General features: G+C 41.9%; 5 non-coding genes across 5 annotated transcripts; all 5 read right to left on the bottom strand.

The window, feature by feature from the left end:
- Positions 1-6133: 6133 nt before the first annotated feature.
- Positions 6134-6317, bottom strand: LOC140286105 (U2 spliceosomal RNA). The gene has a single exon (XR_011910996.1). It is a non-coding gene; the product is annotated as a U2 spliceosomal RNA (small nuclear RNA).
- A 309-nt stretch (positions 6318-6626) lies between these two features.
- On the bottom strand, positions 6627-6739 carry LOC140286119 (U5 spliceosomal RNA). The gene has a single exon (XR_011911008.1). It is a non-coding gene; the product is annotated as a U5 spliceosomal RNA (small nuclear RNA).
- Positions 6740-17109: 10370 nt separating this feature from the next.
- LOC140286108 (U2 spliceosomal RNA) lies at positions 17110-17297 on the bottom strand. Its single transcript, XR_011910998.1, has one exon. It is a non-coding gene; the product is annotated as a U2 spliceosomal RNA (small nuclear RNA).
- A 275-nt stretch (positions 17298-17572) lies between these two features.
- Positions 17573-17686, bottom strand: LOC140286124 (U5 spliceosomal RNA). Its single transcript, XR_011911012.1, has one exon. It is a non-coding gene; the product is annotated as a U5 spliceosomal RNA (small nuclear RNA).
- Positions 17687-18097: 411 nt separating this feature from the next.
- On the bottom strand, positions 18098-18288 carry LOC140286096 (U2 spliceosomal RNA). Its single transcript, XR_011910988.1, has one exon. It is a non-coding gene; the product is annotated as a U2 spliceosomal RNA (small nuclear RNA).
- Between the last annotated feature and the right edge of the window lie 6756 nt (positions 18289-25044).

The raw sequence follows: 25044 nt of genomic DNA, 5'->3' as shown, positions 1-25044 counted from the left end.
CGTTCACACCTTCTTGTAGCCGAACACATGCACTCCTGCTTTTGATGATGTATGGTTGGGCATTCGCACCTTTTTTTTACCCATTTTTCAGATATTATGGGTGGACATTCACACCTTCTTGCAGCTGAACACCTCCTCTCCCACTTATGATCATGTGTGGTTTGATTTTCGAAAATTTTCTTTCATGTTTTCTAGCAATTATTGATGGACATTTAGACCTTCTTGCAGCTGAACACCACCTCTCCCGATTTTGATTATGTATGGACCGGCATTTTTACCTTTTCTAACACATTTTTCAGCAATTATGGTTGGAGATTCACACCTACTCACAGCCGAACAACTCCGCTACCGCATTTGATGGTGTATAGTCGGGCATTCTCACCCTTTCTCATCAGCTTTTTGCAAATTATGATCTGACATTCACACCTACTTCCAGTCGAACAGCTCTGCTCCCGCTTTTGATTATGTTTGGTTAGATATTCGAACCTTTTCTTAACTGCTTTTTACAAACTTTGGTCGGACGTTCACAATATCTCGCAGCCGAACACCTCCGCTTCCGCTTTTGATGGTGTATATTCGGGCATACGAACCTTTTCTTACCCGCTTTTTACAAACCAAGGTCGGACTTTCACACCTTCTCTTAGCTGAACAACTCCGCTCCCTCTTTTGATTGTGTACAGTCGGGTAATTTAACCTTTTCTTACCCGCTTTTTACCATCTATGGTCGGACATTCACACCGTGTTACAGCGGAACACCTCCGCTCCCTCTTTTGATGATGTATGGTTAGGCATTCGCACCTTCTCTCACCCGCCTTTTACTATGGTCGGCCATTCAAAGCTTCCTCTCCACCATACTTGGATGGTGGGATATTCACACCCACTTGCATCCGAAGACCTCCGCCCCCACTTTTGTTGATATTTAGTCGGTCATTCGCACCTTACCCGCTTTTGGCAAACTATGGCCTTCTTGCAGCCAAACACCTCTGATCTCGCTTTTGATGATGTAAGGTTGGGCATTCAGACCTTGCTTCACCTGCTTTTCACCAAATATAGTCGGACATTCACCCCCACTTGCATCCGAAGACCTCCGCCCCAAATTTTGTTGATATTTAGTCGGACATTCGCACCTTACCCGCTTTTGGCAAACTATGGCCTTCTTGCAGCCAAACACCTCTGATCTCGCTTTTGATGATGTAAGGTTGGGCATTCAGACCTTGCTTCACCTGCTTTTCACCAAATATAGTCGGACATTCACACCTTCTTGCAGCCGAACACTTCCGCTCCACCTTTTAGTGTTCTATCACACCTTTTTTTCACCGCATTTTATACATTATGGTTTGAAATTTTCAACCACTCTCATCCGAAGACCTCTCCTCCCGCTTTTGTTAATATATTTGAACTTTAGTCGGACATTCAAACCTTCTTGCAGCTGAACCACCTCCGCTCCCTGTTTTGATCATATATGGTCTGGCAATACTACCTTTTCTTACCCGTTTGTGAGTAATTATGGCTGGACATTCACACCTACTTGCAGCCGAACACAACCTCTCTCGCTTTTGATGATGTATGGACCGGCATTCTTACCTTTTCTAACACATTTTTCAGCAATTATGGTCGGAGATTCACACCTACTCACAGCCGAACAACTCTGCTACCGCATTTGATGGTGTATAGTCGGGCATTCTCACCCTTTCTCATCAGCTTTTTGCAAATTATGATCTGACATTCACACCTACTTGCAGTCGAACAGCTCTGCTCCCGCTTTTGATTATGTATGGTTGGATATTCGAACCTTTTCTTAACTGCTTTTTACAAACTTTGGTTGGACGTTCACACCTTCTTGTAGCCGAACACATGCACTCCTGCTTTTGATGATGTATGGTTGGGCATTCGCACCTTTTTTTTACCCATTTTTCAGATATTATGGGTGGACATTCACACCTTCTTGCAGCTGAACACCTCCTCTCCCACTTATGATCATGTGTGGTTTGATTTTCGAAAATTTTCTTTCATGTTTTCTAGCAATTATTGATGGACATTTAGACCTTCTTGCAGCTGAACACCACCTCTCCCGATTTTGATTATGTATGGACCGGCATTTTTACCTTTTCTAACACATTTTTCAGCAATTATGGTTGGAGATTCACACCTACTCACAGCCGAACAACTCCGCTACCGCATTTGATGGTGTATAGTCGGGCATTCTCACCCTTTCTCATCAGCTTTTTGCAAATTATGATCTGACATTCACACCTACTTCCAGTCGAACAGCTCTGCTCCCGCTTTTGATTATGTTTGGTTAGATATTCGAACCTTTTCTTAACTGCTTTTTACAAACTTTGGTCGGACGTTCACAATATCTCGCAGCCGAACACCTCCGCTTCCGCTTTTGATGGTGTATATTCGGGCATACGAACCTTTTCTTACCCGCTTTTTACAAACCAAGGTCGGACTTTCACACCTTCTCTTAGCTGAACAACTCCGCTCCCTCTTTTGATTGTGTACAGTCGGGTAATTTAACCTTTTCTTACCCGCTTTTTACCATCTATGGTCGGACATTCACACCGTGTTACAGCGGAACACCTCCGCTCCCTCTTTTGATGATGTATGGTTAGGCATTCGCACCTTTTCTTACCCATTTTTCAGTAATTATGGGTAGACATTCACACCTTCTTGCAGCTGAACACCTCCTCTCCCGCTTATGATCATGTGCAGTTTGATATTCGAAAATTTTCTTTCATGTTTTCTAGCAATTATTGATGGACATTCAGACCGTCTTGCAGCTGAACACCTCCGCTCCCACTTTTGATGGTGTATAGTCGGGCTTTCGAGCCTTTTCTTCCCCGGTTTTTACAAATTATGGTTGGACATTCAGACCTTCTTGCAGCCGAAAACCTCCACTCCCTCTTTTGATCATACATTGTCGGGCATTCGCACCTTTTAGTAGCCGAACAACTCCGCTCCCGCTATTGATTGTGTACAGTCGGGTATTTTAACCTTTTCTTACCCGCTTTTTACCAACTATGGTTGGACATTCACACCTTCTTACAGCACAACACCTCCGCTCCCTGTTTTGATTATGTATGGTTTGACATTCGCACCTTCTCTCACCACCACTTTTGTTGATATTTAGTCGGTCATTCGCACCTTACCCGCTTTTGGCAAACTATGGCCTTCTTGCAGCCAAACACCTCTGATCTCGCTTTTGATGATGTAAGGTTGGGCATTCAGACCTTGCTTCACCTGCTTTTCACCAAATATAGTCGGACATTCACACCTTCTTGCAGCCGAACACTTCCGCTCCACCTTTTAGTGTTCTATCACACCTTTTTTTCACCGCATTTTATACATTATGGTTGGAAATTTTCAACCACTCTCATCCGAAGACCTCTCCTCCCGCTTTTGTTAATATATTTGAACTTTAGTCGGACATTCAAACCTTCTTGCAGCTGAACCACCTCCGCTCCCTGTTTTGATCATATATGGTCTGGCAATAGTACCTTTTCTTACCCGTTTGTGAGTAATTATGGCTGGACATTCACACCTACTTGCAGCCGAAAAACCACTTCTCCCGCTTTTGATGATGTATTGTCTGGCATTCTAGTCTTTTAGCAACCTTGCAGACTTTGCACTAAAGTTTGTAAAAAGTGGGTAAGACAAGGTGCGAATGCCTGACAAAGAAGTTCTTCAGTGGAAGAACCTAGAGTCTTCCCCTCCGACTTACCAAATGAGGTCTCCTTTTTAACTTCAGCTCTGCAATCAACCCCCAGGGACTCAAAGTTAAATGCAACATTGCGTCAGAGGCCAACACCGAGAGTCCGAAAAGGAAATATAGATCACCCTACTCACTTTTCACCTAAAGAAATGAAGGAAGAGCTAGTTTCCCAAGAAATAACCTGTGTGTAATTTGTTTTGATAACTTAGAAAAACGAAAATGACATACCTACTTTCCTTTATGCTTTTAATGGTTCTCACCTTCTCAACACTAAATGTGAGAAGTGTGAAATCAAAGACAAGAGCCCAGAGTATTTTATCCTTCTTAGACTCCATAAAATCACATGTGTTTTTAATACAAGAATGTGGACTACCTTTTTTAAAAAACCATAGACAATGGGAGGAAATGTGGCCCCATTTATCGATATGGAGTGGCTCAAATCAAAATAAAAATGATGGTTTGGCCATTCTAATTAAAAATCCGCATGTTCTGGTGAAAGGTAGCACAGTGGTGAGAGACGGACGGGCACTTTTAGCACACTTGAATTTTATGGGGCAAGACTTTAACCTCTTAAATATTTATGGTTTCAATGGAAAAAATGAAAGGTATGACCTTTTAGAAGATATACAGCTTTACATGCTAGGGCAAGTACCTTTAGTTGTAGGAGGGGATTTTAACTGTATCTTGAGCAGGAAAGATAGAAAAAGAGCAGGGGTAGATTTTAAAGTGGATAAGACTTCGATTTTACTTCAGGGCATATGCAGGGATTTTAAGCTTACTGACTGTTTTAAAACCATGCATCCCAGAGAGGAGGGCTTCACCTGGTTTAGTCATGATGGCACCAGAGCCTCTCGCATTGATTATTTCTTTACTAGAGATTGCCCACCCACTGATGTTAGATTAACCCCTGTTTTCTTTTCAGACCACCTTATGCTCTCCTGCACCCTTTCACCCCCTTCTGGTGTGACGGTAGGAAGTGGTCTGTGGAAACTCAACTGTTCCCTGTTGGAGGATGAAATCATAGTCAGTCAGTACAGGGAATGTTATAAAGAGTGGCAGACCCTTCAAGACCTCTACGAAACACATGCACAATGGTGGGAAATGGTGAAGGAAACGACCCAGACTTTTTTTAAACAGCAAGGTAAACGTAAAAAAAGGAAAGAGAATAGATGTATGATGGGACTACATAAACGCTTACAGCGCTACTTTAAACTAAATCAGTGTGGCATAGACTTTAAAGAAGAAATCAAAGATGTCAAAAAGGAAATGTCAGTTTTAGCAGAAATAAAGAGTAAAGGAATTTTTGTAAGAAGCAGGGAGCAGGAAATTGAGGAAGGTGAAAAAGAAAGAAAGTTATAAATAAAAAGGAGTGTATTCAAAATCTAAAAAGAGAAGATGGGTTTTTAACAAAATCCACACAAGAGATGATTGAAACTGTACATACCTTTTATAGTAACATGTACAAAGAGAAACCAGTGCACTTGGAAACATCGGCAGAAATCTTAAAATTCGTTGACAAAACCGTAAAAGAGAATGCACACTTGACACAGAATTTTACTGCTTTAGAGTTAAAAAAATGCCGAACAGGTTTTAAGAGAAGTCGAGCTCCGGGTTTAGACGGGCTTCCTGCAGAATTCTATCTGACCTATTGGGACCTTTTATCATCAGACATTTTAGATGTTTTTAAAGATTTTGAAAAACTCGACCGACTGCCTGACAGTTTTAGAGTGGGAATAGTGACTCTACTTTATAAAAAAAATGATAAGACTGACCTAAAGAATTGGAGGCCCATCACACTTTGACTGTAAACTTTTTAGCAAGGTTTTAGCGACACGGATGTCCTCTGTTTTAGAGGAGGTAATTCACCCAGACCAAGCTTGTGCCATCTCAGGGAGACAACTCACCGACAGCCTCGTACTGATTCGAGACATCATTGATTACGCTAGAGACAGAAACACCCGGCTTGTCATCTTAAATTTAGACTTTGAAAAAGCATTTGATCGGGTCTCGCATCAATATCTCTTTCAGGTGTTGCAGCCATCGAAAAGGGCCCGATTGTTCCTACTTGGTGAGCTTTGCTTGGTTGAGACGCTTGCCCCCCCCCCCCCCCCTGCTCCTCGGCTGACCAAGTAGAAACAATCTATTCGATGGCTGCCTTGTCTTTTACTCTGTGCAAAAGACAAGGCAGCCACAAACACCACGGGAACACCGTATTGAGGCTTTGTTCTGACCACTCATTCGGTGTCGCGTTTCTTTCAAGCAATTCTCCCGGTTAGCCCGCACTCGGCTCGCTCCCAGAGCCGTGTTAAAGTCCACTTCGCATTCACTCTCTTTTCTCAGCAGATTAAAAGAAAGTTTCATCTTGGGCTCCCTGAAACTTCCATCCTGCACCGCTGTTTGCTTTTTCACAAGAGCAGAGGAGAGCGCACCGTTCCCAGCGGCACTGCAGTACCGGGTCGAGGCTTGGAGTGAACGGAGCAAGCTTCTTTTTCAACTCCTATTCTTAAAAATCCATTTTATATGTTGTCCTCGTATAGAGGACATATTAAACTGATAAGAACAGATACTACACTTGATCTTAGCCAAAAGGCCGAGAAGCGATAACTGTCCACTGTTGCAGGTCCGAGGGCCCTTGCTGGCACAATGCGCACTTGTAGCAGTGTTCTTTTTATGGCCATAGGTGGCCAGAGTGTCACGTTGCACCTCCGCCCACCCGCTGCACTGAGCACTCTTCAGCCCTTTTAAATGGTATAACTTTGCACTCCCGCATGCTCCAGCAAGCACCATTCAAGCAACAACTTTGCACTCCAGCTTCGAACATCGGCACAGTCGCAACAAGTAAGGCGACTCTACTCAGACAAGTCACTCTGCAAAGTAGCAAGATTTCTTTTGCACAGACAGAAAGGGCTTCATCCGCAAAGGTAAAGCCTGCCAATAATAGAAACAACTCATTAGTGCTGCTCTCCACGGAAGTCTTTAGTAAAAGGCGAAAGACTTGTATGTTATGAAGAGAAACCAGAGTACGATTATCCGTCACTGCGGGAGCAGGGCATCAGGCTAGTTGGTATAGCCACCTTCCCCATGGTGAGCTTTGCTTGGTTGAGACGCTCCCCCCCCCCCCCCCCCCCCCCTTTCTCCTCGGCTAACCAAGTAGGAACAATCGGGCCCTATTCGATGGCTGCCTTGTCTTTTACTCTTTGCAAAAGACAAGGCAGCAACAAAAACACCACGAGAATCCCGTATTGAGGCTTTGTTCTGACCGCTCATTCGGTGTCGCGTTTTTTTCAAGCAATTCTCCCGGTTAGCCGACACTCGGCTCGCTCCCATAGCCGTGTTAAAGTCTACTTCGCATTCACTCTCTTTTCTCTGCAGACTCTTGGGATTTTATCTATAAAATGAATTCCTTCACTCAAACTATGTTAAAACTGCTTTGTCGTTCATATTTACCATGTCTAGAAAGATTTAAACAAAAAAAACAACGTTGTACTTTGCAGTAAAAGAAAGAGCAAATCTAAAGTTTCAGGAATCCGAGAATAAGCTTACTTTCATGAGTGCTTCACGATTTCGGATTTTGCTATAAAATGAATTCCTTCACTCAAACTAAATTAAAACTGCTAAACCGCTAATCTGTTACATGTAAGGCAGATGTCAAATTCACCGAAATAGGATCTAAGGGTATTCGGCCAATCGAGCTGTAGCAGCTTCGGTAAAAGAGTATAAGTTGAAGAGTTTGTGAATAAAGGTGTGCGCACACATAGTGAGCTGTAGGAAAATAGGCAGGGAGCAATGCCGGCTGGGGTATATGTTCTTGTATGTTGTCTGACTGTTTGATTTGAATGTGTTGTGTAAGTGTCCTGTTGAATGTTTGGGCTTTGACACTTCACTGTGGTTGTTAACTGTGTGGTGTGTCCTGAAATGTTATATGTTTGGGCTGTGTGACATGCTTAATGCTTTTCAGTAGCAACCCACTTATTCATATATAGCAACTGACAACATAAGAAGTCCGGACATACTTTGATAGTAGTTGTAGAAGTATCCTTATTGATAATAGATAAACTAATTCATAGTGATAGAACAGTAGATGAACAGGTGCCTGCACGTCTCACGAAAATAAAATGGGTGTATGATTGCTGACGGCAGAGCAATACTGCCAAACTTATGAGTTCTTGTGGCAAACTTGATTCAGTGTCTTGACGTGTATACGCTGTTTCGCTGACTTGATTGTCACAAGAAACAAAGTGTGTTTGATAAGATCCGACCATTTTATCACGGGAGGATCAGTATGTATGGATTCTGATGTGACTGATAAACCCATTCGTATCTTAAGCATAATCTAATACGTGAGACAACGCCCTGGCACACAATCAAAAAAAAAAAGAGAGAGCGGTTTTGTGTCCCCACAGTCCATAATCTAGAAAAGAGAGAAAAAAGCCTTTCTGATTTGGTGTGTGTGCTCATAGTGCAGAGTGTAGAGAAAAGAGAGAAAAGAAAGCCGTTTTGGTGTCACGGGTGTTGTGACTTACACACACACATTTCTAAATTGAGAAAGGAAATTATTTTAGAGGAAGCACTAGAGTTTAGATCCCACATTTGTTGATAGGCATTCATTTATTTCTTCACTTCTGATGAAGTTTCAACAATAAACAACAAACTTTGTATTATGAGAAAGAACCAGACTCATTCTTCAGGAATCCGAAAATAAGCACGAATTCGGATTCTCCTATAAAACGAATTAATTAACTCAAACCAAGTTAAGACTGCTTTGTCCTTCATATTTATTCATGTCTAATCAAGTTTCAACGATAAACAACGTTGTACTTTGTAGAATGAGAAAGAACTTCTTCAGCAATAAGCATCTCTCGACTTATGACGAAATACAGATTTTGCTATAAAATTAATTTCTTCTATCAGCGTGACTTAAAACTGTTTGTCCTCCTTATTTATCCACTTCAAATCAAGTTTCAACAATTAAAAAAAAATTGTAGTTTGAGAAAGAACAACTTAATCTTCAGCAATCAGTATAAAAAGAGGGTAACAAAAGGTGCAAATGCCAACCATACATCACTAAAAGGTGGAGCGGAAGTATTCAGCTGCAAGTAGGTGTGAATGTTCGACCATAATTTGTAAAAAGTGGGTAAGAAAAGGTTCGAATGCCCGACTAAATATTAACAAAAGCGGGAGGAGAGGTCTTCGGATGAGAGTGGGTGAGAATTTCCTACCATACAAGTATGGTGGAGAGGAAGCTGTGATTGGCCGACAATAGTAAAAAGCAGGTGAGAAAAGGTGCGAATGTCAAAACATACATGATCAAAACAGGGAGCGGAGGTGTTTGGCTGCGACAAGGTGTGAATGTCCACCCATAATTAATGAAAAACGGGCAACAAGTAGGTTCGAATGCCCAACCATACATCATCAAAAGCAGGAGTGGATGTGTTCGGCTTCAAGAAGGTATGAATGTACATCAATAATTGCTATAAAACATGAAAGAAAATTTTCGAATATCAAACCGCACATAATCATAAGCGGGAGAGGAGGTGTTCCGCTGCAAGAAGGTGTGAATATCCACCCATAATTACTGAAAAATGGGTAAGAAAAGGTGCGAATGCCCAACCATACATCATCAAAAGCAGGAGTGGATGTGTTTGAATGTCCGACCATAGTTTGTAAAAAGCGGGTAAGAACAGGTTTGTATGCCCGACTGTACACAATCAAAAGAGGGAGCGGAGTTGTTCAGCTACAAGAGGGTGTGAAAGTCCGACCATGGTTTGTAAAAAGCGGGTAAGAACAGGTTCGTATGCCCGAATATACACCATCAAATGCGGGAGCGGAGGTGTTCGGCTGTGAGTAGGTGTGAATCTCCAACCATAATTGCTGAAAAATGTGTTAGAAAAGGTAAGAATGCCGGTCCATACATCATCAAAAGCGGGAGAGGTGGTGTTCGGCTGCAAGTAGGTGTGAATGTCCAGCCATAATTACTCACAAATGGGTAAGAAAAGGTAGTATTGTCAGACCATACATGATCAAAACAGAGAGCGGAGGTGTTCCGCTGTAAGAAGGTGTGAATGTCCGACCATAGTTGGTAAAAAGCGGGTAAGAAAAGGTTAAAATACACGACTGTACACAATCAATAGCGGGAGCGGAGTTGTTCGGCTACTAAAAGGTGTGAAAGTCCGACCCTGGTTTTAAAAAGCGGGTAAGAAAAGGTTCGAATGCCCGAACATACACCATCAAAAGAGGTAGCGGAGGTGTTCCGCTGTAAGACGGTGTGAATGTCCGATCATAGTTTGTAAAAAGCGGGTAAGAAAAGGTTAAAATACCCGACTGTACACAATCAAAAGAGGGAGCGGAGTTGTTCAGCTAAGAGAAGGTGTGAAAGTCCGACTATGGTTTGTAAAAAGCGGGTAAGAAAAGGTTCGTATGCCCGAATATACACTATCAAAACCGGAAGCGGAGGTGTTCGGATGCAAGAAGGTGTGAACGTCCGACCAAAGTTTGTAAAAAGCAGTGAAAAGCCAGAAAAAGCTTTTCGTGAGTTCTGCATGATATGGGATTTTGCTTATAAAATGCATTACTTCACTCAAACTATGTTAAAACTGATTTGTCCTTCATATTTACCATGTCTAGAAATATTTAAACAAGAAAACAACGTTGTACTTTGCAGTAAAAGAAAGAGCAAATCTAAAGTTTCAGGAATCCGAGTATAAGCCTGCTTTCATGAGTTCTGCACGATTTCGGATTTTGCTATTAAATGAATTGCTTTGCTCAAACCAAGTTAAAACTGCTTTGTCCTTCCATATTCATCAATGTCTAGATCGACTTCAACAAAGAAAAACATTGGACTTTGCAGTAGAAGAAGTTGAAATCCATCTACACATTGATAAATATGAAGGACAAAGCAGTTCCCACTTGCCCATAAGAAAATAAGCTTATTCTCGGATTCCTGATCCTTCAGTGTTGCTCTTTCTTCTACTGCAAAATACAATGTTGTTCTTTGTTGAAGTCGATCTAGACATTGATAAATATGAAGGAAAAAGCACTTTTAACTTGGTTTGAGTGAATGAATTCATTTTATACATAAAATCCGAAATCGTGCAGAACCTCATGAAAATAAGCTTATTCTCGGATTCCTAAAACTTTTGATTTGCTCTTTCTTTTATTGCAAAGTACAACGTTGTTTTTTTGTTTAAATCTATCGAGACATTGATAAATATGAAGGTAAAAGCCGTTTTAACATAGTTTGAGTGAAGGAATTAATTTTATAGATAAAATCCCAAATCATGCAGAACTCCTCAAAAGGGAGGTATGGCTTAATCACAAGTGTGGCTCTTTCTCATTCAGGGTAATATGAGGAAGTTTATGCTTGAAATATATGTAGAAATGGGTACATATGAAGGACAAAGCAGTGTTAACTTAGTTTGCGTGAAGAAATTCATTTTATACATAAAATCCGAAATCGTGCAGAAAATAAGCTTATTCTCGGATTCCTAAAACTTTTGATTTGCACTTTCTTTTACTTTAAAGTACAACGTTGTTTTTTGTTGAAATCTATCTAGACATTGATAAATACCAGCCGAAACTCTGCTGCCGCTTTTGATAATTTATGGTTGGGCATTCTTACCTTTTCTTACCCGCTTTTTACAAATTATGATCTTACATTCACACCTACTTGCAGTCGAACACCTTCTCATCCACTTATGATCATGTGCGGTTGGGCTTTCGCACCTTTTCTTACCCATTTTTCAGTAATTATGGGTGGACATTCAGACCTTCTTGCAGCCGAAAACCTCCGCTCCTCTTTTGATCATACATTGTCGGGCATTCACACCTTGTCTTACCCGCTTTTTACAAACTTTAGTCGGACGTTCAAACCTTCTTGCAGCTGAACACAACCTCTCCCGCTTTTGATGATATATGGTCCGGCATTCTTACCTTTTCTAACACATTTTTCAGCAATTATGGTCGGACATTCACACCTACTCACAGACGAACACCTCCGCTCCCACATTTGATAGTGTATAGTCGGGCATTCTCACCCTTTCTCATCAGCTTTTTGCAAATTATGATCTGATATTCACACCTACTTGTAGTCGAACAGCTCTGCTCCCGCTTTTGATTATGTTTGGTTGGATATTCGAACATTTTCTTAATGCTTTTTACAAACTTTGGTCGGACGTTCACACCGTCTTGCAGCCGAAAACCTCCGCTTCCGCTTTTGATGGTGTATAGTCGGGCATTCGAGCCTTTTCTTACCCACCTATTACTTACTATGGTTGGACATTCAAACCTTCTTGTAGCCGAACACATCCGCTCCTGCTTTTGATGATGTATGATTTGGCATTCGCACCTTTTCTTACCCATTTTTCAGTAATTATTGGTCGGACATTCAGACTTTCTTGCACCTGAACACCTCTGCTCCCGCTTTTGATGGTGTATAGTCGGGCTTTCGAGCCTTTTCTTCCCCGATTTTTACAAATTATGGTTGGACATTCAGACCTTGCAGCCGAAAACCTCCGCTCCCTCTTTTGATCATACATTGTCGGGCATTCGCCCCTTGTCTTACACGGTTTTTACAAACTTTAGTCAGACATTCACACCTTGCAGCTGAACCACCTCCATTCCCTGTTTTGATCATGTGTGGTCTGGAAATACTACCTTTTCTTCCCCCGTTTGTGAGTAAATATGGCTGGACATTCACACCTACTTGCAGCCGAAAAACCACCTCTCCCGCTTTTGATGATGTATTGTCCGGCATTCTAGTCTTTTCTATCACATTTTTCAGCAATTATGATCTGACATTCACACCTACTTGCAGTCGAACAGCTCTGCTCCCGCTTTTGATTATGTTCGGTTGGATATTCAAACCTTTTCTTAACTGCTTTTTACAAACTTTGGTCGGACGTTCACACCTTCTTGCAGCCGAACACCCCCGCTTCCGCTTTTGATGGTATATATTCGGGTATTCGAACCTTCTCTTACCCGCTTTTTACAAACCATGGTTGGACTTTCATACCTTCTTGCAGCTGAACACCTCCTCTCCCGCTAATGATCATGTAAGGTTTGATATTCGAAAATTTTCTTTCATGTTTTAAAGCAATTATTAATGGACATTCACACCTACTTGCAGCCGAACACCACCTCTCCCGCTTTTGATGATGTATGGACCGGCATTCTTACCTTTTCTAACACATTTTTCAGCAATTATGGTTGGAGAATCACACCTACTCACAGCCGAACAACTCGGGATTTCTCACCCTTTCTCATCAGCTTTTTGCAAATTATTCTCTGACATTCACACCTACTTGCAGTATTCGAACCTTTTCTTAACTGCTTTTTTACAAACTTTGGTCGGACGTTCACACCTTCTTGCAGCCGAACACCTACGCTTCCGGTTTTGATAGTGTATATTCGGGCATACAAACCTTTTCTTACCCGCTTTTTACAAACCATGGTTGGACTTTCACACCTTCTCTTAGCTGAACAACTCCGCTCCCTCTTTTGATTGTGTACAGTCGGGTATTTTAACTTTTTCTTACCCGCTTTTTACCAACTATGATCGGACATTCACACCGTCTTACAGCGGAACACCTCCTCTCCCGCTTATGATCATGTACGGTTTGATATTCGAAAATTGACTTTCTTGTTTTAAAGCAATTATTGATGGACATTTAAACCTTCTTTTTGATGGTGTATAGTCGGGCTTTCGAGCCTTTTCTTCCCGGTTTTTACAAACCATGGTCGGACTTTCACACCTTCTTGTAGCCGAACAACTCCGCTCCCGCAATTGATTGTGTACAGTCGGATATTTTAACCTTTTCTTACCCGCTTTTTACCAACTATGGTCGGACATTCACACCGTCTTACAGCGGAACACCTCTGCTCCCGCTTTTGATGGTGTATAGTCGGGCATTCGAACTTTTTCTTACCCGCTTTTTACAAACTATGGTGGGACATTCAAACCTTCTTGTATCCGAAAACCTCCGCTCTCTCTTTTGATCATACATTGTCGGACATTCGCACCTTTTCTTACCCGCTTTTTACAAACCATGGTCGGACTTTCACACCTTCTTGTAGCCGAACACATCCGCTCCCGCTATTGATTGTGTACAGTCGGGTATTTTAACCTTTTCTTACCCGCTTTTTACCAACTATGGTCGGACATTCACACCTTCGTACAGCGGAACACCTCCGCTCCCTCTTTTGATGGTGTATGTTCGGGCATTCAAACCTTTTCTTACCCGCTTTTTCCAAACTATGGTCGGCTATTCACAGCTTCCTCTCCACCATACTTGTATGGTTGGATATTCACACCCACTTGCATCCGAAGACCTCTGCCCCAAATTTTGTTGATATTTAGTCGGACATTCGCACCTTACCCGCTTTTGGCAAACTATGGCCTTCTTGCAGCCAAACACCTCTGATCTCGCTTTTGATGATGTAAGGTTGGGCATTCAGACCTTGCTTCACCTGCTTTTCACCAAATATAGTCGGACATTCACACCTTCTTGCAGCCGAACACTTCCGCTCCACCTTTTAGTGTTCTATCACACCTTTTTTTCACCGCATTTTATACATTATGGTCGGAAATTTTCAACCACTCTCATCCGAAGACCTCTCCTCCCGCTTTCTTTAATATATTTGAACTTTAGTCGGACATTCAAACCTTCTTGCAGCTGAACCACCTCCGCTCCCTGTTTTGATCATATATGGTCTGGCAATACTACCTTTTCTTACCCGTTTGTGAGTAATTATGGCTGGACATTCACACCTACTTGCAGCCGAACACAACCTCTCTCGCTTTTGATGATGTATGGACCGGCATTTTTACCTTTTCTAACACATTTTTCAGCAATTATGGTTGGAGATTCACACCTACTTACAGCCGAACAACTCCGCTCCCGCATTTGATGATGTATAGTCGGGCATTCTCACCCTTTCTCATCAGCTTTTTGCAAATTATGATCTGACATTCACACCTACTTGCAGTCGAACAGCTCTGCTCCCGCTTTTGATTATGTTTGGTTGGATATTCGAACCTTTTCTTAACTTCTTTTTACATATTTTGGTTGGACGTTCACACCTTCTGGTAGCCGAACACTTCCACTCCTGCTTTTGATGATGTATGGTTGGGCATTCACACCTTTTTTTTGCCCATTTTTCAGGAATTATGGGTGGACATTCACACCTTGCAGCTGAACACCTCCTATCCCACTTATGATCATGTGCGGTTTGATTTTCGAAAAGTTTCTTTCATGTTTTCTAGCAATTATTGATGGACATGTAGACCTTCTTGCAGCTGAACACCTCCGCTCCCGCTTTTGATCATACATTGTCAGGCATTCGCACCTTGTCTTACCCACTTTTTACAAACTTTAGTCGAACAGTCACACCTTTTTGCAGCCGAACACCACCTCTACCGCTTTTGATGATGTATGGTCCAGCATTCTTACCTTTTCTAACACATTCTTCAGCAATTATGGTCGGACATTCACACCTACTCAGAGCCGAACACCTCCGCTCCCGCATTTGATGGTCTATAGTCGGGCATTCTACAGCGGAAAAGACTCATTCTTATGTTTGGTTAGATATTCGAACCTTTTCTTAACTGCTTTTTACAAACTTTGGTCGGACGTTCACAATATCTTGCAGCCGAACACCTCCGCTTCCGCTTTTGATGGTGTATATTCGGGCATACGAACCTTTTCTTACCCGCTTTTTACAAACCAAGGTCGGACTTTCACACCTTCTCTTAGCTGAACAACTCCGCTCCCTCTTTTGATTGTGTGCAGTCGGGTAATTTAACCTTTTCTTACCCGCTTTTTACCATCTATGGTCGGACATTCACACCGTCTTACAGCGGAACACCTCCGCTCCCTCTTTTGATGATGTATGGTTAGGCATTCGCACCTTTTCTTACCCATTTTTCAGTAATTATGGGTAGACATTCACACCTTCTTGCAGCTGAACACCTCCTCTCCTGCTTATGATCATGTGCAGTTTGATATTCGAAAATTTTCTTTCATGTTTTCTAGCAATTATTGATGGACATTCAGACCGTCTTGAAGCTGAACACCTCCGCTCCCACTTTTGATGGTGTATAGTCGGGCTTTCGAGCCTTTTCTTCCCCGGTTTTTACAAATTATGGTTGGACATTCAGACCTTCTTGCAGCCGAAAACCTCCACTCCCTCTTTTGATCATACATTGTCGGGCATTCGCACCTTTTCTTACCCGCTTTTTACAAACCATGGTCGGACTTTCACACCTTCTTGTAGCCGAACAACTCTGCTCCCGCTATTGATTGTGTACAGTCGGGTATTTTAACCTTTTCTTACCCGCTTTTTACCAACTATTGTTGGACATTCACACCGTCTTACAGCGGAACACCTCCGCTTCCGCTTTTGATGGTATATATTCGGGCATTCGAACCTTTTCTTACCCGCTTTTTACCAACTATGGTCGGAAATTCACACCGTCTTTCAGCGGAACACCTCCGCTCCCTCTTTTGATGGTGTATGTTCGGGCATTCGCACCTTTTCTTACCCGCTTTTTACAAACTATGGTCGTACATTCAAACCTTCTTGTAGCCGAAAACCTCCACTCCCTCTTTTGATCATACTTTTTCGGGCATTCGCACCTTTTCTTACCCGCTTTTTACAAACTATGCTCGGACATTCAAACCTTCTTGTAGCCAAACACATCCACTCCTGCTTTTGTTGATGTATGGTTGGGCATTCGAACCTACTTGTTGCCCGCTTTTCATTAATTATGGGTGGACATTCACACCTTGTCGCAGCCAAACACCTCCGCTCCCTGTTTTGATCATGTATGGTTGGACATTCGCAACTTTTCTCACCCGCTTTTTGCAAACTATGGTCGGCCATTCACAGCTTCCTCTCCACCATACTTGTATGGTGGGATATTCCCACCTGCATCCGAAGACCTCCGCCCCCACTTTTGTTGATATTTAGCCGATCATTCGCACCTTACCCGCTTTTGGCAAACTATGGCCTTCTTGCAGCCAAAAACCTCTGATCTCGCTTTTGATGATGTAAGGTTGGGCATTCAGACCTTGCTTCACCTGCTTTTCACCAAATATAGTCGGACATTCACACCTTCTTGCAGCCGAACACTTCCGATTCACCTTTTAGTTTTCTATGGGGCATTCACACCTTTTTTTACACCGCATTTTATAAAAACACCACAGGAACACCGTATTGAGGCTTTGTTCTGACCGCTCATTCGGTGTCGCGTTTCTTTCAAGCAATTCTCCTGGTTAGCCCGCACTCGGCTCGCTCCCAGAGCCGTGTTAAAGTCTGCTTCGCATTCACTCTCTTTTCTCAGCAGATTAAAAGAAACTTCCATCCTGCACCGCTGTTTGCTTTTTCACAAGAGCAGAGGAGAGCGCACCATTCCCAGCGGCACTGCAGTACCGGGTCGATGCTTGGAGTGAACGGAGCAAGCTCCTTTTTAAACTCCTATTGATAAAAATCCATTTAATATGTAGTCCTCGCATAGACATATCACATATTAAACTGATAAGTACAGATACTACACTTGATCTTAGCCAAAAGGCCGAGAAGCGATATCTGTCCACTGATTCACGTCCGAGGGCCCTTCCTGGCACAATGCGCACTTGTAGCGGTGTTCTTTTGATGGCCATAGTGTCACTTTGCACCTCCGCCCACCCGCTGCCCTGAGCACTCTTCAACCCTTTTAAATGGTATAACTTTACACTACCGCACGCTCCAGCGAGCACCATTCAAGCAACATCGGCACAGTCGCAACAAGTAAGGCGACTCTACTCAGAGAAGTCACTCTGCACAGTAACAAGATTTCTTTTGCACAGACAGAAAGGGCTTCATCCGCAAAGGTAAAGCCTGCCAAAAATAGAAACAATTCATTAGTGCTGCTCTCCACGGAAGTCTTTAGTAAAAGGCGAAAGACTTGTACATTATGAAGAGAAACCAGTGTACGATTATCCATCACTGCGGGAGCAGGGCATCAGGCTAGTTGGCATAGCCACCTTCCCCATGGTGAGCTTTGCTTGGTTGAGACGCTTGCTCCCCCCCCTTGCTCCTCGACTGACCAAGTAGGAACAATCGGGCCCTATTCGATGGCTGCCTTGTCTTTTACTCTGTGCAAAAGACAAGGCAGCCACAAACAACACGGGAACACCGTATTGAGGCTTTGTTCTGACTGCTCATTCGGTGTCGCGTTTCTTTCAAGCAATTGTCCCGGTTAGCCCGCACTCGGCTCGCTCCCAGAGCCGTGTTAAAGTCTGCTTCGCATTCACTCTCTTTTCTCAGCAGATTAAAAGAAAGTTTCATCTTAGGCTCCCTGAAACTTCCATCCTGCACCGCTGTTTGCTTTTTCACAAGAGCAGAAGAGAGCGCACCATTCCCAGCGGCACTGCAGTACCGGGTCGATGCTTGGAGTGAACGGAGCAAGCTCCTTTTTCAACTCCTATTGATAAAAATCCATTTAATATGTAGTGCTCGCAAAGAGGACATATCAGACATTTAACTGATAAGAACAGATACTACACTTGATCTTAGCCAAAAGGCCGAGAAGCGATAACTGTCCACTGGTTCACGTCCGAGGGCCCTTCCTGGCACAATGCGCACTTGTAGCGGTGTTCTTTTTATGGCCATAGTGTCACTTTGCACCGCCCACCCGCTGCACTGAGCACTCTTCAGCCCTTTTAAATGGTATAACTTTACACTACCACACGCTCCAGCGAGCACCATTCAAGCAACAACTTTGCACTCCAGCACAGTCGCAACAAGTAAGGCGACTCTACTCAGAGAAGTCACTCTGCACAGTAACAAGATTTCTTTTGCACAGACAGAAAGGGCTTCATCCGCAAAGGTAAAGCCTGCCAAAAATAGAAACAACTCATTAGTGCTGCTCAACGTTGTACTTTGCAGTAAAAGAAAGAGCAAATCTAAAGTTTCAGGAATCCGAGAATAAGCTTACTTTCATGAGTTCTTCACGATTTCGGATTTTGCTATAAAATTAATTCCTTCACTCAAACTAAATTAAAACTGCTAAACCGCTAATCTGTTACATACAAGGCAGATGTCAAATTCACCGAAATAGGATCTAAGGGTATTTGGCCAATCGAGCTGTAGCAGCTTCGGTGAAAGAGTATAAGTTGAAGAGTTTGTGAATAAAGGTGTGCGCACACATAGTGAGTTGTAGGAAAATAGGCAGGGAGCAATGCTGGCTGGGGTATATGTTCTTGTATGTTGTCTGACTGTTTGATTTGAATGTGTTGTGTAAGTGTCCTGTTGAATGTTACATGTTTGGGCTTTGACACGCTTCACTGTGGTTGTTAACTGTGTGGTGTGTCCTGAAATGTTATATGTTTGGGCTGTGTGACATGCTTAATGCTTTTCAGTAGCAACCCACTTATTCATATATAGCAACTGACAACATAAGAAGTCCGGACATACTTTGATAGTAGTTGTAGAAGTATCCTTATTGATAATAGATAAACTAATTCATAGTGATAGAACAGTGGATGAACAGGTGCCTGCACATGTCTCATGAAAATAAAATGGGTGTATGATTGCTGACGGCAGAGCAATACTGCCAAACTTATGAGTTCTTGTGGCAAACTTGATTCAGTGTCTTGACGTGTATACGCTGTTTCGCTGACTTGTCACAAGAAACAAAGTGTGTTTGATAAGATCCGACCATTTTATTACGGGAGGATCAGTATGTATGGATTCTGATGTGACTGATAAACCCATTCGTATCTTAAGCATAATCTAATACGTGAGACAACGCCCTGGCACACAATCAAAAAAAAAAAGAGAGAGAGCGGTTTTGTGTCCCCACAGTCCATAATGTAGAAAAGAGAGAAAAAAAGCCTTTCTGATTTGGTGTGTGTGCTCACAGTGCAGAGTGTAGAGAAAAGAGAGAAAAGAAAGCCGTTTTGGTGTCACAGGTGTTGTGACTTACACACACACATTTCTGAATTGAGAAAGGAAATTATTTTAGAGAAAGCACTAGAGTTTAGATCCCACATTTGTTGATAGGCATTCATTTAATTTTTCTTTTTATCAGTTTTAAAGTGAATACTAACTGAGAAATGAAAAAGGTGAAGAGTTTAGAAGCTTGGTTCAAGAGCAAAACTTGGTTTATGATCAGCTGAGTCTCTAAACAGAACAGCAAAGGGCTTCATCGAACATTTAAAAAAGATTCAGATTGTTAGAATATCCAGAATTTATAGGAATGGTGGTGATTACTCTTATTTTCTAGAATGGAAATAACTGCACCATGTCTGTTTTATGAATTTAAGGGGCTAAAAAGTTTTGTTCTCGTTTTTCTATGATTAACCGAATGTATGTGAGAGTCCAAACAGACAGAAGGGTTACGGCCGAGCGCTGGACCTTCCAAAAAAGATGAGACAGGCTGGACCTGTGCCATACTAGTTAAGACCTGCCTGTGGATAACAGGTTCTTTAAACTCTCACACACACAAACTCACACACGTTCGCACACATACACCCATACACACACATTCTTGAACTTGCTGCAAGATTAAACATTTGCATTAACTGACTCCAGCAACTCTGAGTCTCATTGAGAGACTTTTCTCAACAATTGGGTCCTCAAACTCAACGTTTTTCCGCTTTCCAGGGTCGGAGCTGAAACCGTGCACGGGGGAGTCCAGTACTCCTAATGAAAGACCCCCTGCTGAATTGCGGTAATTAGGGGCCAGTGTCCACTGAAAGGGGGAAAAAGGGACGAGATCGTACTTTTGAATCAATGGCCAGAAGCCATTGGCAGTGCAGGCATCAACAATAATGGTGTTATTTCACCCATTAACACTTAAGGTACCTCATGCAGTGGCTGTGATATGGTTACTTAACAAAATATCTTTACCAGACATCTCTCCTACATAACAGTTCTTCTTTCACAGCCACACCTTGTTGTCGAGAGATGTGCTACACTTAATCCATCCACACTGCTACCTACCCCACAGATGGAAAGCCTCATGATTGCATGTCAGAAATAACCATCAGTGTTTTACCCAGGCCAGACTTAACTGATATACGTTATGAAAATGCAGAAATAACTATATTTATTCAACAGGTCAAGCAAAAAACCCTGATGGCACAAATGCTACAGGATTTGCAGTAGTAACAGAAACTGAAGTTTTCTTAAAACAACCACTACCAAAAAATTACTCTGTTCAAGCAGTCGAATTGGTAGCTTTAACTGAAGCTTGTAAATTAAATAACAAAAAGGTTGTTAACGTTTACACTGACAGTCAGTATGCCTTCTCAACTGTACATGTGTTAACACAGCATTGGAAAAACAGGTATGTTGACATCCACAGCTAAATGTATAAACTACAAATATTTTAGCATTATTAGATGTTATTCAATTGCCATCTACAATAGACTCGTATGAATGACCGGAAGGAAAACCATACTGCCAAAGAATTTGTTTAAATATGCTGCAGTATTGAGCCACGGACCATGTCATGTCTCAACAGGAGGGATGGAAGCAATAATGAACAAGGTTTTTACAGCATATGGTTTTACTAATTATTGAATTTTTTTTTTTAGAATAAATAAATGAATAAAGTTTTGTCTAGCAGGTCAAATATGTGCAAAATACATTCCACAGGGCAATCTAAGACCAAAACGAAGATAATTCCCTAAGCCAGTGTATCTTTTTCAACATATTTGTTTGGATTTCATTATTTCATTATTGTGTAGATTTCATTGAACTAAATTAATGTTAAGGGAAACGATTCTGCTCAGTGACAACAGAGGTTTTTACCAAATGGTCTGAAATATTTCCATGTGCACAAGCAGATGCACTCTCAGTAGCAAAATCACGCGTAAAATAACTCATTTCTAGATTTGAAATTCCTGAAAAGATCTTCAGTGATAATTTGACACACTTTGTAAACTATGTCATCTCACTGATGGCAAAGAACTTAAAATAGATCTTAGAAACCACTGTGATATAGAAGGTTTCGCTAACACATTGGAATTGTTTTACTATTTACATATGCATGTGCAGTGAAGAATTGCTTGCTGCTGATAAATGCAAAGAAGAACAGCTTACACATAGATGCTCACATATAGGCTGCTGAATGCAATGAAGACCTGCTTATCCAGTAAATTTCAATGTCAATGTGTAATATTCAATTAGGATTTGCAAAACAGTGAAGTTAAACAATGAATGGGTCCATAGTCGGTATGAGAAGACTACAGGAATATTTACCTGGGTGTACGTTCAAACAGAGATGAGAAAATTGCGATAATTATATTGTTTGTTTGTTTGTTAGTATGTATATGAATGTTATGTGTATAAACTGTGTTGAGTTGTAGTTACTCAGTAGTGTCTCAGTGAAACAACCGACGGGGGAAGCCTTGCGGTGACAACAAAAGCAGTGTTTTACTGATCAGTCAAGTTGCTCCAGTGTACTCCATACAAACTGGTTGGCTACTGAAGGGATAGAAAATGGGGAATACTTGTTTTAAAGCAAAAAAGGAATTAGATGGGAAAAATACATGTTTTAACGGGACCCAGACAATATTATATAGATGTCGCCACTGAAGTAAAGAACATTTACGTGGGATGGTGTGAGGGTCCTCGTTTGGCTGACGTTAGCCGATATGCTCGCCATGCTCAGAACCAAGTTGAGACGCGTAAGACAACCAAAAGGGACAAGTGTGAAAAGGAGCTGCATTTGGCAACCATGACCATGTATTACGCAGTGGGTGTAAACAGAGGACGAGGCCGAAGTCGAAGACGTGGACGTGTGGGAGAGGAGGTCGAAATGGGCCACGCCAGAGCTATGATCCGAATATTTGTTTTTACTGTGGCCAGACTGGACACTGGAAGAAGGACTGTCCACAGCTAAAAAGTGATGAAATTGGGCAAAAGGCTGACTGAGGGTGGGAGGCAGGTTCTCGACGTCACGCGGCAGCGGAGCCTCCACTAATGGGTGATAGCACAAACACACTCACACATTTTTCCTGCTCTGTGTAGTGAAGCAACGCTTGCCGACTGTGATTCACGTAGTAAAGTTTTGCATGCTATTTCAGTCCTAGAGCAAAGATATTTCTCTCAGAATATAGGAACTTATGTTCATCAGTAGTGACGTCAGGGGAGTTTGATTGTCCTCCAAAGTTAAGTGGAAACCACGTTTACTGTATGTCTGCATCAGGCCAGGTTGTGAAGGAGAAAATGACAATGCCCATTGCGTGTTGTCACTCCCGATGAGCTCTCCTTCAAACACTCATTTTTGTTATCAGAGTTGTGTCCCATTAACCTGATGGGCTGTGATCTCATGTGTAAATTAGGCATTATTTTAACTTCTACACCAGAGGGTGTTAAGGTTATGTTACAGCCTGACAAAGTTTTCACAGCAGTGCAGTTTGATTCATCGGCACTTACATATGCTTATGAGTGGAAACTTCCCAGCTCTCCTTTTTCACAACAACTAGTGGAAGAAGCAAAAGCGTTAGTTTCACCCCTTTCTGATTTCATGCAACCTACTGATTTGCACTGCACATCACACATTTCTTTGGGGCCTGACAATGACTATGAGAAGAAGTGAAAAAATATGTGCGCCTACTTTATTGGCTGTGTCGCTCACTCCAGAGCACTTCGATTTTTTTAATGTTTGTGGTACTCGCCCTCACATTTCCTTGGCCAAACGTACACACTGGCAGTGACAAGGTGTGGGAGAGTTTGTTGCTACATGTCAGAAAGAAATGGAGTGGACTGTTTCACCTGCTGATCCAAATTTGATGTTTTCTGAACGATTGTCAGCATACAAAAAAACATTTTTGAGTACAATGCATTGTCAAAGAACTGTGGACTTAATTCCTACCACAGAATCACATTTTGAAGCATGTTTTTTATCTGAAACAGATTTGTCTTCGATACCCATGTTGGCTGAAGTGCCCAATGATCTTTGGGCTAAGAGCAAATATGATGTGGGGTTGATAAAAGGCTGTGAACCAGTAATTGTCACCCCTAAATCAGACTTTTGTCCATGTAAAAAACAATACCCTTTTAAGCCTGAAGCAATTAAAGGGATTAAACCTGTTTTTCAATCTTTTCAGAAAACAGGCGTTATTGTTCCTTTTGAAAATTCACCTGTGCTTACTCCATTGTTTCCTGTTAAAAAGATTAAAGATGCTGGCCAGCCAGATGAATGGCGTTTTGTACAGGACCTCCAAGCGGTGAATGCTAAAGTTCAGCCACATGCTCCTACTGTGCCCAACCCACACACTATTTTGTCTCAAATTACATCAGATGCACAGTTTTTCTCAGTGGTTGACTTGTCGCCAGTGCACCCTGATAGCCCATTTTGGTTTGCTTTTTAGTTTGAACAGAGATCTTGGACTTTTACCCGGTTATGACAGGGGTACTGTGAAAGTCCCACTATTTACAATGCTGCCCTCAAAGCTAGTCTGGATTAACTTCAATCAACCACAGGCTCTGCTCTTTTGCAGTATGTGGATGACATCCTTTTATGTAGTCCATCTAAACAACAGTGTGAAAAAGACCAAATGACTCAAATAACTTTCTTGCTTTCAAAATTTTTCCTCTAGTGACGCTGACTTAGAGAGGGATGAAGATAATCATATTTAATTGTTCATGTTTTGATTGTTTATCATTGGACCCTTTATCACTATGATGCCTGCATTTTAAACTCACGTTGTGTGCAAATGCAGGCTGATGTTTTACAGATAAAGTTATTATTTTCCTTGTTTCTTTTGGGTTGATTAATATAATGGTATTATTATAATCAAAAGGGAGGAATGTAATGGAAAATAATTCTTATATGCATTGTATTGAGTGTTACTGTGTATAACCTGCAAATGACTGAGCTGCAAGGTACCACCCTGCCCTGTTTTCTTAAATTCCTCTTTACAATGGTGGGCTTGTTAATATGAGATAGCTGCACTTTAGGGGGGACAGGGTTAGGCTGGTATTTACGAGTGTGTCTGGGTAACCTCAACTAATGGTTGGGGAGGAAAGTTAGAAGAACAATCAACTATACCCTAAAACAGATGACGTGATGAGTGGGCAATATAACTGTGTTTTTGCTTCAGTGGTCAGAGCAACTCTGTATTCTGTACTGTGTTGTTCTCTCTTGCAAGATATTATTATTAAAGCCTCTTATCTCCTCAAAAGAAAATAACTGACTCCCCAAGTGCAAGTGTCAGGACAAATGATCAAACTTCTCCAAGCTTCAGTCTGCAGAGAGGTACAAGACCACAGTTCTGCCCATTAACTATAGGGACCTGAATATACCTGCGATCACTTTACAGTCAGGAAATATTAGA

This window comes from Leuresthes tenuis, unplaced genomic scaffold (assembly GCF_036924035.1).
Source record: "Leuresthes tenuis unplaced genomic scaffold, fLeuTen1.0.hap1 SCAF_73, whole genome shotgun sequence".
Classification (NCBI taxonomy): Eukaryota; Metazoa; Chordata; class Actinopteri; order Atheriniformes; family Atherinopsidae; genus Leuresthes; species Leuresthes tenuis.
The sequence above is the reverse complement of the archived record's forward strand: the minus strand, read 5'-3'. Positions and strand labels throughout refer to the sequence as shown.